Genomic DNA, 13,240 nt, shown 5'->3' with positions numbered 1-13,240 from the left:
ATTCATTCCTACCCAGGAACAGACCGTCATTGTTCTAATCCTCGATTCATTCACACACATTATATTCAGTACTGGGATCAAGAATTAAAACTCATACATATACAACAACATAATAGTATTCTGATTAGTACATATACAGTAACATAATAGTATTCGGATTAGTACATATACAGTAACATAATAGTATTCTGATTAGTCAGTCCTGATTGTAATGTATACATAATTAGTCATCATTGATAAAAAAAATCCCTTAACCTCTTGAACCTCTGGGGGCAGTATTTCATTTTTGGATGAAAAACGTTCCCGTTTTAAAAAAGAAATTTTGTCACGAAAAGATGCTCGACTACGCATATAATTGACAGCTTTGGAAAGAAAACACTCTGATGTTTCCAAAACTGCAAAGATATTGTCTGTGAGTGCCACAGAACTGATGCTACAGGCGAAACCAAGATGACATTTCAAACAGGAAAGTCCCCAGATTTTGAATGCAATGTGTTCCAATGACTCCTTATATGGCTGTGAATGCGCAAGGAATGAGCCTACACTACACTCGTTTCCCCAAGGTGTCTACAGCATTGTGACGTATTTGTAGGCATATCATTGGAAGATTGACCAGCAGAGACTACATTTACAAGGTGTCCGCCTGGTGTCCTCCGTCAAAATTATTGCGTAATCTCCAGCTGCATGGACGTTTCCATTTGGTTCAGAAGAGAAAGGCAACTGCCACGAATGATTTAGCATCGAATAGATATGTGAAAAACACCTTGAGCATTGATTCTAAACAACGTTTGCCATGTTTCTGTCGATATTATGGAGATAATTCGGAAAAAAGTTTGGCGTTGTAATGACTGAATTTTCGGGGGGTTTTCTTAGCTAAACGTGATGAACAAAACGGAGCGATTTCTACTACACAAATATTTTTTTTTGGAAAAACTGAACATTTGCTATCTAACAGAGTCTCCTCATTGAAAACATCAGAAGTTCTTCAAAGGTAAATTATTTTATTTGAATGCTTTTCTTGTTTTTGTGAAAATGTTGCCTGCTGAATGCTAGGCTTAATGCTATGCTAGCTATCAATACTCTTACACAAATGCTTGTGTAGCTATGGTTGAAAAGCATATTTTGAAAATCTGAGAAGACAGTGTTGTTAACAAAAGGCTAAGCATGTGGGCCAATATATTTATTTCATTTCATTTGCGATTTTCAAAAATAGTTAACGTTGCGTTATGGTAATGAGCTTGAGGCTATAATTACGCTCCCGGATACGGGATTGCTCGTCGCAAGAGGTTATTAACAGGTTGGAAGCAGGGATTGATCTCTGTTCTCAGGTGGAAAGTTGTATGAGACGTACCAGGAAGTGTCACCACGACACCAAGGCTCTGCACAGGAAATCAGACATGTACCAGGAAGTGTTACCACTACACCAACGCTCTGCACAGGAAATCAGACACGTACCAGGAAGTGTCAACACTCCACCAAGGCTCTGCACAGGAAATCAGACACGTACCAGGAAGTGTCACCACTCCACCAAGGCTCTGCACAGGAAATCAGACACGTACCAGGAAGTGTCACCACTCCACCAAGGCTCTGCACAGGAAATCAGACACGTACCAGGAAGTGTCACCACTCCACCAAGGCTCTGCACAGGAAATCAGACACGTACCAGGAAGTGTCACCACTCCACCAAGGCTCTGCACAGGAAATCAGACACGTACCAGGAAGTGTCACCACTCCACCAAGGCTCTGCACAGGAAATCAGACACGTACCAGGAAGTGTCACCACTACACCAAGGCTCTGCACAGGAAATCATCATATTAATGGTTGATGGCAGTTCAGTCTGCTTGTCCACAGACTGCTTTCAGGTACGGACACAAACATTTCATATTTGGTCATTTGGGCGAAGTGTCTGTTTAAAACAGGGCTGGAAGAAAATGCTGCTCTCCGGGAGGGTTGGCCAGCCCGAACTGTTTCCCAGGTGTTTGAATATTTTCTTGTTATAAATATTAATTTTAAAAAATCATCCATCCTTCAAGAAACATTTAATGATGTTACATGCCTCCTAACGGAGGGAGGTGCAGGAATCAGGAACACCTTACCACTGCTACACCTGGTTATCAGCAGAGTCCCAACATCTTACCACTGCTACACCTGGATATCAGCAGAGTCCGAACAGCTGTCCCAACACCTTACCACTGTTACACCTGACTATCAGCAGAGTCCCAACACCTTACCACTGTTACACCTGACTATCAGCAGAGTCCCAACACCTTACCACTGCTACACCTGGCTATCAGCAGAGTCCCAACACCTTACCACTGTTACACCTGACTATCTGCAGAGTCCCAACACCTTACCACTGCTACACCTGGCTATCAGCAGAGTCCCAACACCTTACCACTGCTACACCTGGCTATCAGCAGAGTCCCAACACCTTACCACTGTTACACCTGACTATCAGCAGAGTCCCAACACCTTACCACTGCTACACCTGGCTATCAGCAGTGTCCCAACACCTTACCACTGCTACACCTGGCTTTCAGCAGAGCCTTGTCTGGCAGCGAAACAGGTCTTTCAGCCTCATTTACTGCCTTTAAAAACATATCTGATATGGCTTAAACAAATGTGGTTTCTAATGACAATTGAGATGTACAATCTATGGCATAAGGGGACCACAAGCGGATAAGAGGCAATCTGTAATTTTGCTTAAGACATTAATGAGCGAGCGGACGGACGTAGTCACTATAACTATTTGGTTAGCATTTTTTAAATGTACAGCGACAGAATTCATAATGTGGGCCGTTCTTACAGTGTTCTCCCTGCACACCTATTCAGAACAGTAGGATAAATAACGGGGGCATATAAGCAGACAATGAAAGCTCTTACAATATTCAATGATTACATTTCTCTAAAACAGGTTACATGCTACATGTGCACCACCAAGTCAGAACAGTAGGTGTAATTAAGAGGGGTAAAAATACTGAATTATTAGGGTGAGGCACATGGGCTACTAACATCTTACTACACAACATACACTTAGTATTACTTTCTTAGCTACGGTATACATATCTCCCTGGCATATTACAATATTTATGCAGCAGCATAGAAAACAGTTTTGGACTCAACTTGTTGTGCTGTGCTCACTTGAACAGGAAGTTGGCACGGCCGTTGGCACGGTCCTTCGTGGGAAAATTTTGTCATCAAAGCCTGGAATTTTCTGGATTTATGGTGCTTTCAAAACAACTGGAACTCGGAAAAAACAAGGTCAAATCATGATGAGGTCATTGAGCTTCAGGTCGTTTCTCTAGAAAGAGGATTTACAATTCCGAGTTGGATGACCGTTCAACACGTGTTGTTAAATTTCCAACTTGTTGTGTTTATGTCCAATGGCCGATGAGCACCGATATGTTTTGTCTATTATTTCTCATCATATGATTTGCCAGTAGATTTTCGACTTGATTCATGATGATGACTGTCTAGCTTGCTAGCTAAGATTTTGAAGGTATGATGTTGACATGATCAGTCCAATCAAAGCTACTGCACATATGTGATTTGACGTCATTTTATCTGTGGCCAATGACTTTGAGCCTTCTTGGATGGGCATTTCTAATGTAACTCTATGGCAACACCCAAGGGGCTAGAATTCTCTAGGTCTCCCCTTAGACTTGGAGGTGACGTAGTTTCCCCATGGGTGACAGAACACTGAGTCAATCAAGGCGCAACGCTTGTATTTTCTGCTGGCTTGCCCCACCACCACTAAAAAGCACTGAGCTGGGCTGAAACACCTGCTTTTTTTTTAGTTGCCTTACTCAAGAAATCAAAAAAGCAACAATGTTTCTATAGAGCTTTATTAATTCAATGATATATATATTATAAAAAATTACATTGTTTGCAAACGGATATGTGTCACATATTAATGCCAAAATAACATGCAAAACAAGCAAGCCACCATTTTTGGGTGGGATTTGATTTATGTTGGTAAAGATTTGGGGCTCATAACAGCTCCACCCTGAATCACTGCACCCATAAGAGACTCGTTGAGAGCCCTGCAATAATGAGGCTGGTCGACCCCACAATCTTGAGTGTTGGGCCAAGAGCTCTGACATACAGAAACCAACAGAGGTCTCATAGAGTAAACCTATTAATGCTTTGTCATGGCTGGTTCCACCACAACTGACTCAATGTGTCGAACCAACACATATCTAGTAGATGAGGTGGCCAACTAGTCAGAGTCCTCTGTGTTCTCCTACGAGAACCAAGAACAGTTGGTTCTTAGAATAGAGGATGAGGAGAGACTTTGTTCGGAACAGACAAGATGTGGTGAATTAGGTGCAGAGTAATGTGAAAACAGCCATTTACACAACCAGAGTAACACGAGATGTGGACAGCTGTGGTGAATTAGGTACAGAGTTATGTGAAAACAGCCATTTACACAACCAGAGTAACACGATTGTACACACCTATCATTTAAAGTAATGCTACTACATATTTTTCATACCAAACACCCTGGATAGAGAGGTTTACACACTAGAGAGATATTCATACCAAACACCCTGGATAGAGAGGTTTACACACTAGAGAGATATTCATACCAAACACCCTGGATAGAGAGGTTTACACACTAGAGAGATATTCATACCAAACACCCTGGATAGAGAGGTTTACACACTAGAGAGATATTCATACCAAACACCCTGGATAGAGAGGTTTACACACTAGAGAGATATTCATACCAAACACCCTGGATAGAGAGGTTAACCTTCTACTTTGATGCTCCAGTGTGTCTTACTGAACTATTAGAGTGAAACGTCATGTTGTGTTTGACATGTTGTGAGAGACACTGAGTCACCATCATACCAAATATGAATCCCTGGATAGATGGGCTCAGTGAATGTGGAGGTGAATGTGTTCAGGTGGGTCAGTGTGTCAGAGGAGGCTCTATAGAAGGACAGAGTGCCGGCTGGCCAGTCCAGATACACTCCTACTCTGTGGGAGCTGGAGGAGGGGACGTCTATGGTAGTGGGATTATTATTGTGCCAGGCAATGTAACTGTTGTCAGAGCAGTTCAGAATCCAGGACTTGTCATTAAATCCAAGACAACAGTCCTGAACCCCTCCTCTCCTGTTGATTCCTTTATATGTCACTCCTATATCAGCCCTTCTCCCACTCCACTCTACCTCCCAGTAACAGCGCCCAGTCAGACCCTCTCTACACAGCACCTGTCCACAGTCCTCAAATCTCTCTGGGTGATCAGGATACAGCTGCTTCTCTCTCCTACATGTCACCTTTCTGTTCTCCTCAGACAGAGAGAGGAGTCTGTTTACTGTGTTTGGGTCCAGTGTGAGATCACAGACATCTGATGGATGAAACCAGACACAATATTAGAAATCATCATCATTCACATTAGAATGTTAACTAACTTTTCACTAATTCATTTAATGTAGATGTTTCTAGTTATCAAAAGGAGAAGTTAATGTAACTTGAGACTTGTTGAATGATCATATATTATACTGCATGGTAATATAAAACACACTTATTCCCATTAATTACACACACACACGCACATTCACACACACGCACACACACACACACACACAGTCAAATCACCTCTTTGTAAACTTTGGTGTCCCTGATTTCTGCTTCTGTAGAACTACAGCTGATATTTAATATGACCAAGTCAGTAATGATGGTGGTCTTTGACTTTGACTTAACTTGAATTAAGACTTATTCTTAGTCATATTCTTCACTGCAGTCAACACTCACATTTTCTAAGCCCAGGTTTCATTGTGTACTCTCCACCATGTTCCACACTGTAGCGGTAAGCAGAAGAACAGACAGTCATTGAGGGATACACCTGAACTCTCACACACACACACACACACGTGAGTGTTTGTGTGTGTCCTGTGTTTGTCCAGTGTGTGAATCCAGTGTGTGTCCAGAATGTGTGTGTCCAGAGTGTGTTTGTGTGTCATTGAGAGATTTACACTGGACATACACACACTGGACACGAACACACTGAACTCACACACACACACACACACACACACACACACACACACACACACACAGCACATAACTTTGTGCAAGTGGTCGTAAGAATGTTTGTCTTAACTAGCCTGATGAGTCATACATGTCTGATATGAACATTGACATAAACCCTCTACATACTTGAGTTTCTCCAGTCTGCAGTGTGGATCCTCCAGTCCAGCAGAGAGCAGTCTGACTCCTGAGTCTCCTGGGTGATTGTAGCTCAGGTCCAGCTCTCTCAGGTGTGAGGGGTTTGACCTCAGAGCTGTGACCAGAGAAGCACAGCCTTCCTCTGTGACTAGACAGCCTGACAGCCTGCAAAGAGTAAAATCATATTAAAACCACACTGCTATTCTTTGGTGGTTAAAATAGTTTCAGTCTCCTGAAACCTGCCATATCTATTCATAAATGAATGAATGTATAATTTGTATAAGTGATCATAATATTACATGAAGAGTACAAATATTTGAGTAGAGTGTATAGTATACTGAGATCTATTAATTAATGAATGTATCATTATTAGAAATGACAAATTATTAAAGTATTGCCTGCTGATATAAACATGTATACACAAATGTTTGAGTAGACTGACCAGACCAGTTTAAAAAGCAGTATCAGTCAGAAGACAGACAGTGAGGTATCAGATTTAGATTGTATTGAGTATACAGTCCACACCATATCTATTTAGACAGTGAGGTACCAGATTTAGATTGTATTGAGTATACAGTCCACACCATATCTATTTAGACAGTGAGGTATCAGATTTAGATTGTATTGAGTATACAGTCCACACCATATCTATTTAGACAGTGAGGTATCAGATTTAGATTGTATTGAGTATACAGTCCACACCATATCTATTTAGACAGTGAGGTATCAGATTTAGATTGTTTTAAGTATACAGTCCACAACATATCTATTTTGACACTGAAGCTAACATTTTAAATATGGCTATATATCCAACATTTTAGGTTTAAGATCAAATTTTTAATTTGAGGTGACAGTATATAATGTCATCTTTTATTTGAGGATATTTTAATACATATCTGTTTCACGGTTTAGAAAAATTAAAGCTCTTCATGTATCTTGTCCCCCTATTTGAAGAAGTCATAAGTATTCTGACCAATTCACTTATAGTTTATTAAAGTAGTCAAAACTTTAGTATTTGGTCCCATATTCTTTGAACACAATGACTACATCAAGCCTGTGACTGCCATGATTGAGAAAGATCATGAATGAATCATGAATAATAATGAGTGAGAGAGTTACAGAGGCTACAACAAAACATGTTAACCTCTCACCATTACCAATAACAGAGACTACAACAAAACATGCTAACCTCTCACCATTACCAATAACAGAGGCTACAACAAAACATGCCAACCTCTCACCATTACCAATAACAGAGACTACAACAAAACATGTTAACCTCTCACCATTACCAATAACAGAGGCTACAACAAAACATGCTAATCTCGCACCATTACCAATAACAGAGACTACAACAAAACATGCTAAACTGTCACCATTACCAATAACAGAGGCTACAACAAAACATGCTAACCTCTCACCATTACCAATAACAGAGGAGAATAGCATTTAAAAAAACATCTTTCTGCCTCTATAACTTTGTTTTTCATCTTTATTCACTATTAATTTCTAAACAGTAACACAGGCATGTAGTGTGGACTATGATTGCCTGGTAAACACATGTGAATCTGGTGAACAGTTATCACTTGTTTACCAACTACAGGAATACTGACCTCAGAGTCTCCAGTTTACAGTGGGGATTCCCCAGTCCAGCAGAGAGCAGGTCCACTCCTGAATCCTTCAGGTCATTGTTACTCAGATCCAGCTCTCTCAGGTGTGAGGGGTTTGACCTCAGAGCTGAGACCAGAGAAGCACAGCCTTCCTCTGTGACTAGACAGCCTGACAGCCTGCAAAGAGTCAAATCATATTAAAATTACACTGCTATTCTTTGGTGGTGAAAATAGTGGCAGTATATTTTTTCAACATATTCAGATATATCAGTGTCCAGAAACCTTCCATATCTATTCATAACCAGGTAGGCAAGTTCAGAACAAGTTCTCATTTACAACTGCAGTTTAAATATTGCGACCTGGTCAAGATAAAGCAAAGCAGTTCGACACATACAACGACACAGAGTTACACATGGAGTAAAACAAACATACAGTCAATAATACAGTATAAACAAGTCTATATAAGATGTGAGCAAATAAGGTGAGATAAGGGAGGTAAAGGCAAAAAAAAAGGCCATGGTGGAGAAGTAAATACAATATAGCAAGTAAAACACTGGAATGGTAGATTTGCATTGGAAGAATGTGCAAAGTAGAAATAAAAATAATGGGGTGCAAAGGAGCAAAATAAATAAATAAACTAAATAAATTCAGTAGGGAAAGAGGTAGTTGTGTGGGCTAAATTATAGGTGGGCTATGTACAGGTGTAGTAATCTGTGAGCTGCTCTGACAGCTGGTGCTTAAAGCTAGTGAGGGAGTTAAGTGTTTAAAGTTTCAGTGATTTTTGTAGTTCGTTCCAGTCATTGGCAGCAGAGAACTGGAAGGAGAGGCGGCCAAAGGAAGAATTGGTTTTGGGGGTGACCAGAGAGATATACCTGCTGGAGCGCGTGCTACAGGTGGGTGATGCTATGGTGACCAGCGAGCTGAGATAAGGGGGGACTTTACCTAACAGGGTCTTGTAGATGACATGGAGCGAGTGGGTTTGGCGACGAGTATGAAGCGAGGGCCAGCCAACGAGAGCGTACAGGTCGCAATGGTGGGTAGTATATTGGGCTTTGGTGACAAAACGGATGGCACTGTGATAGACTGCATCCAATTTGTTGAGTAGGGTATTGGAGGCTATTTTGTAACTGACATCGCCGAAGTCGAGGATTGGTAGGATGGTCAGTTTAACAAGCGTATGTTTGGCAGCATGAGTGAAGGATGCATTGTTCCGAAATAGGAAGCCAATTCTAGATTTAACTTTGGATTGGAGATGTTTGATGTGGGTCTGGACGGAGAGTTTATAGTCTAACCAGACACCTAGGTATTTGTAGTTGTCCACGTATTCTAAGTCAGAGCTGTCCAGAGTAGTGATGTTGGACAGGCGAGCAGGTGCAGGCAGCGATCGGTTGAAGAGCATGCATTTAGTTTTACTTGTATTTAAGAGCAATTGGAGGCCACGGAAGCAGAGTTCTATGGCATTGAAGCTTGCCTGGAGGGTTGTTAACACAGTGTCCAAAGAAGGGCCAGAAGTATACAGAATGGTGTCGTCTGCGCAGAGGTGGATCAGAGACTCACCAGCAGCAAGAGCGACATCATTGATGTATACAGAGAAGAGAGTCGGTCCAAGAATTGAACCCTGTGGCACCCCCATAGAGACTGCCAGAGGTCCGGACAGCAGACCCTCCGATTTGACAAACTGAACTCTATCAGAGAAGTAGTTGGTGAACCAGGCGAGGCAATCATTTGAGAAACCAAGGATATCGAGTCTGCCGATGAGGATGTGGTGATTGACAGAGTCGAAAGCCTTGGCCAGATCAATGAATACGGCTGCACAGTAATGTTTCTTATTGATGGCGGTTAAGATATCGTTTAGGACCTTGAGCGTGGCTGAGGTGCACCCATGACCAGCTCTGAAACCAGATTGCATAGCAGAGAGGGTATGGTGAGATTCGAAGTGGTCGGTAATCTGTTTGTTGACTTGGCTTTCGAAGACCTTAGAAAGGCAGGGTAGGATAGATATAGGTCTGTAGCAGTTTGGGTCAAGAGTGTCCCCCCATTTGAAGAGGGGGATGACCGCAGCTGCTCTCCAATCTTTGAGAATCTCAGACGACACGAAAGAGAGGTTGAACAGGCTAGTAATAGGGGTGGCAACAATTTCGGCAGATAATTTTAGAAAGAAAGGGTACAGATTGTCTAGCCTGGCTGATTTGTAGGGGTCCAGATTTTGCAGCTCTTTCAGAACATCAGCTGACTGGATTTGGGAGAAGGAGAAATGGGGAAGGCTTGGGCGAATTGCTGTGGGGGGGTGCAGTGCTGTTGACCGTGGTAGGGTTAGCCAGGTGGAAAGCATTGCCAGCTATAGAAAAATGATTGTTGAAATTCTCAATTATAGTGGATTTATCAGTGGTGACAGTGTTTCCCATATTCAGTGCAGTGGGCAGCTGGGAGGAGGTGTTCTTATTCTCCATGGACTTTAAAGTGTCCCAGAACTTTTTGAGTTGGTGTTGCAAGAAGCAAATTTCTGCTTGAAAAAGCTAGCCTTGGCTTTTCTAACTGCCTGTGTGTAATGGTTTCTAGCTTCCCTGAAAAGCTGCATACCACTGGGGCTGTTCGATGCTAATGCATTAAGGAGACACACACATAGTCAGACAGGAGAGCAACTAAAGTAACTGAGTAACGGTAAATAGCATATTCTCACATAGGTAAAAAAATAGAAAGGCATAGATAAGTGATTAAATACCATAGCTACTAGTAACGGTAAGGATTTAACTAACTATTCCTAATATCTGATAGAGAAGAGCGGGATTAACTTCTTGGATATAGGGGGCGCTATTTTAATTTTTGGATGAAAAAAGTTCCCGTTTTAAACAAGATATTTTGTCACGAAAAGATGCTCGACTATGCATATAATTGACAGCTTTGGAAAGAAAACACTGTTTGCAAATATACACACATAAAACATTTGTTAGGACTATCTGTTTTACTGCAAAGGTATTTTAACGGGGCTTGCACACATATGGAACTTTATGAGTTTTTATTTTATGAGTTTTAATTATACAAGTGATTTTTTATTTATTTTAAGGATAAAGGGTTCTTTAATATGTTTAATGTAGTATGGAACATGACTATAAAAGGGTGGTATGACCTTTGACCTTATCATGGCTATCTCTTGGGGTCTGATCAGCCTCAGGGGAGAGCCATTTGTATAATGAATTTGTGGTCATTTGGGTTACTAGTTTTAAGGTAAATTAATTATAATGGAGTTATAGTTTTGGGATATAATTATAGTTTGAACCACAGATGAGAAAGTGGTTCAGGATTCTGTTTTACAACATTAGCTGTGAAGATTTTGAATTGGCTATTATTGATTTGGTATTACAACAGGAAAAAAATCATATTTATCATTGAGAATATATAGCGGGAGATAAGATACATTGAGGTTTGGATAGGAGATATATTAACCTGTAGTGACGCCCAGCCCGTGAACGGGACCGTTATCATCATCTAACACTAATTAGCATAACGCAACGGACATAAATCTTCCTAGAAAATATTCCTATTCATGAAAATCACAAGTGAAATATATTGGAACACAGCTTAGCCTTTTGTGAATCACCCTGTCGTCTCAGATTTTCAAAATATGCTTTACAGCCAACGCTAGACAAGCATTTGTGTACGTTTATCATAGCCTAGCATAGCATTATGCCTTGCTAGCAGCAGGCAAACTTGTCACGGAAATCAAAAAAGCAATCAAATTAAATAAATTTACCTTTGATGAACTTCGGATGTTTTCACTCACGAGACTCCCAGGTAGACAGCCAAATTTCATTTTTTCCCCCAAATATTATTTTTGTAGGCGAAATAGCTCCGTTTGTTCTTCACGTTTGGCTCAGAAATCGCCCGGAAATTGCGGTCACCACAACGTCGAAAAATATTCCAAATTAGCTCCATAATATCGACAGAAACATGGCAAACGTTGTTTAGAATCCATCCTCAAGGTGTTTTTCTAATATCTATTCGATAATATATCCGTCGGGACAATTCCTTTTTCTCTAGGACCGATTGGAGTAATGGCTACCTCTGCACTTTACGCGAGAATCTCTCTTGGAGCCACCATGGGACCACTTACGCAAAGTGCCCCCATACGGCTATTCTTCAACAGAAATGCGTACAACTACGTCACAATGCTGTAGACACCTTGGGGAATACGTACAGTGCCTTGCGAAAGTATTCGGCCCCCTTGAACTTTGCGACCTTTTGCCACATTTCAGGCTTCAAACATAAAGATATAAAACTGTATTTTTTTGTGAAGAATCAACAACAAGTGGGACACAATCATGAAGTGGAACGACATTTATTGGATATTTCAAACTTTTTTAACAAATCAAAAAATGAAAAATTGGGCGTCTCAGGTGTTTTCTATCCAAAGCTGTCATTTATATATTTATTTATTATTATATTATATTATATATTCTAGCATCTTTTCCTGACAAAATATCCCGTTTAAAACAGGAACGTTTTTTTTCCAAAAATGAAAATACTGCCCCCTAACACCAAGAGGTTAAGCCAATAGGGCAGGAAATTACATAGAAAAATAAGTTTAAGTTCTTAGGTGTGATATATTACTGTAGATAAGGTATTCCACACTATGCAACATTTATTAAATTATTGATGAAACTGATTTTAAGGTTAATTCATGTTATTTTCAGATAAAATACTGTGGATCCCTGAAGGAAAGAGCTTATTGATTTGATATATTTAGCATTTGTTTTGGCTTTGTTTGACTATTAGGAGTTTTTTTTAAATAGTATTAAATTTAACAGGAATATATGACATCTGTGATGATTTAGAATTATTGTTAGGATGAAGATAGATTGATTAAGGAAAAGTCAAACAATGAGACACTTAGTGGTATTTGAGAGATAGGAGAGAAAAGGGTTACTGTTTAAATCGGTAAATATATATATTTAAGAACATATATAAGTAGCACAGATACTTCTTAAAGTAGATAAGGCACTTGACAGAGAATTGGTACAGGATTGATATGAATGGACGCCCAAGGGAGAATTGGACATGTGGAGAATGAAAGGGGCGCTCCTACATGATGATGTCAGACACAAGGATAATTTACTAATCTTACCTAAGTCATTGTTTAGAGTAGGTTGTTACCTGCGAAGAGCCAGGAATCAAAGGGGGGATGGGTAAATTGTGTTCTAGGATAGGATGTGGCCTACTGGATAATAAACATTTTTTTATTTTTTTGCTAAGAAGTAGGTATAGAAGTTAAAGATATAATCAGATAGAACAAATTTGAAACTGTTTGTTAAAACTTCTTAGAGATAGGGGGCAGCATTTCCACTTTTGGATACATAGCGTGCACAATTTCAACTGCCTGGTACTCATGCCAGGAATATATTATATGCATATGATTAGTAGGTGTGGATAGAAAACACTCTGAAGTTTCTAAAACTGG

General features: G+C 40.3%; 1 long non-coding RNA gene across 1 annotated transcript; it reads right to left on the bottom strand.

Moving 5' to 3' along the window:
* Positions 1-3,830: 3,830 nt before the first annotated feature.
* LOC139422475 (uncharacterized) lies at positions 3,831-5,348 on the bottom strand. Its single transcript, XR_011635736.1, has 2 exons — positions 4,459-5,348; positions 3,831-4,386 (listed from the first exon to the last, which is right to left on the bottom strand). It is a non-coding gene; the product is annotated as an uncharacterized lncRNA (long non-coding RNA).
* Positions 5,349-13,240: the final 7,892 nt, after the last annotated feature.

The sequence above is a fragment of the Oncorhynchus clarkii genome, chromosome 12 (genome assembly GCF_045791955.1).
Source record: "Oncorhynchus clarkii lewisi isolate Uvic-CL-2024 chromosome 12, UVic_Ocla_1.0, whole genome shotgun sequence".
Classification (NCBI taxonomy): Eukaryota; Metazoa; Chordata; class Actinopteri; order Salmoniformes; family Salmonidae; genus Oncorhynchus; species Oncorhynchus clarkii.
This window is presented reverse-complemented; position numbering and strand designations above follow the sequence as displayed.